Raw genomic sequence first — 1,440 nt, 5'->3', positions numbered from 1 at the left:
GAGAGAGAGAGAGAGAAGAAAAAAAAAGCGGCAAAGACTAACCGGGGTCTGTACTTGGCACGTACAGCCTAGATCCCCAGACTCAATAGTCTGACACAGTGGTGGCTTTATTATTGTTATCAAAATGCCACACTTGTCAAAGGCAGTCTGTCCTTGTCTGAGTGAGCACTTAATCGCCCTTGGGGAAGGCCATTGGAAGCAGATGGCTCTAAGCAAGGCACAGACACTCTCACCAACAGAGATGCTGGCCTCTTCTATGGTCCAAGGCCCTGCAGGTCACTTACGTGGGCTGTGCGTGTGCACCCTCTCCTCTGCCTCCTCCCAGCTCTTACCTGCAGGTACCAGAACTTCACCAACCGTAGGAGGTTCTTCAGTTTAACAGGGCGACTTTTCACAAAATCTCTCTGTAACTCTGTGAAGCTTGGTGAGAAGTCGCCAGGGGAGCCCTTACTTCTTATCAGAGTCTCGTAGATTGCCGGTGCTGGTTTCGAGTCTCTGGAAAAAGGTCCTAGGAAGAGAAGCTATCTGGTCAGGAAACTCTGCGTTTTGAGATGGGAAAGATAGGGAATCCCTCTCTTCCTTCATCCCCCTTCATCCACCCCTTCCTTCTTTCTTTTCTTTAGATTTATTTATTTATTTATTTATTTATTTATTTAATGTACATGAGTACACTGTCACTGTCTTCAGACACACCAGAAGAGGGCGTCAGATCCCATTACAGATAGATGGTTGTAAGCCACCATGTGGGAGCTGAGAATTGAACTCAGGACCTCTGGAAGAGCAGTCAGTGCTCTTAACCGCTGAGCCATCTCTCCAGCCCCTTTCTTCTTCCTTGACAGGGTCTCTCTGATAGATCCTGGGCTGCCGTTAGGCTTATGGTCTGGCTGCCTCAGCTTCCTGGAACTGGGATCCCAGTCATCTTTCCTGTACCATCTTACCCCCACCCCACACTCACCTCGAAACTAAATTAATAGAGGTTGGGATGGTCATGTAGATCCTCAGGCTCATGAAATCCTCAGATCAGCTCCATAAACTTAAAAGCAGCCATGGGCAATTGTCATTTTTGTAGCTCAAATGTGGGCAAATATCAGTTTTGATGACTCAGCATTATCCCATGTAATAAGTTAAGTGTGCTAGATTTGAACATGCTAAGTTGCTGGCCCAAGGGAATACAAGTTGTAAAATATGAAGATATGAGAGCCTTGTATTTAATTATTTGTTTGCTTGTTTATTTATTTACTTACTTTTTTAGATGGGGTTCTTTGGGTAGCCCTGACTGTCCTGGAACTCACTTTGTAGACCAGGCTAGCCTTGAATTAAAAAAGACCCACTTGCCTCTGCCTCCCAAGTGCTGGGATTAAAGGCGTGCTCCACTGTGGTGGCCCTGCTGTGTTCATGGAAGAACTCAAAACCGAAACCAGAGACTTAGCTCGCTGGGGG

Source organism: Mastomys coucha, unplaced genomic scaffold, assembly GCF_008632895.1.
Source record: "Mastomys coucha isolate ucsf_1 unplaced genomic scaffold, UCSF_Mcou_1 pScaffold22, whole genome shotgun sequence".
Taxonomy (NCBI): domain Eukaryota; kingdom Metazoa; phylum Chordata; class Mammalia; order Rodentia; family Muridae; genus Mastomys; species Mastomys coucha.
This window is presented reverse-complemented; position numbering follows the sequence as displayed.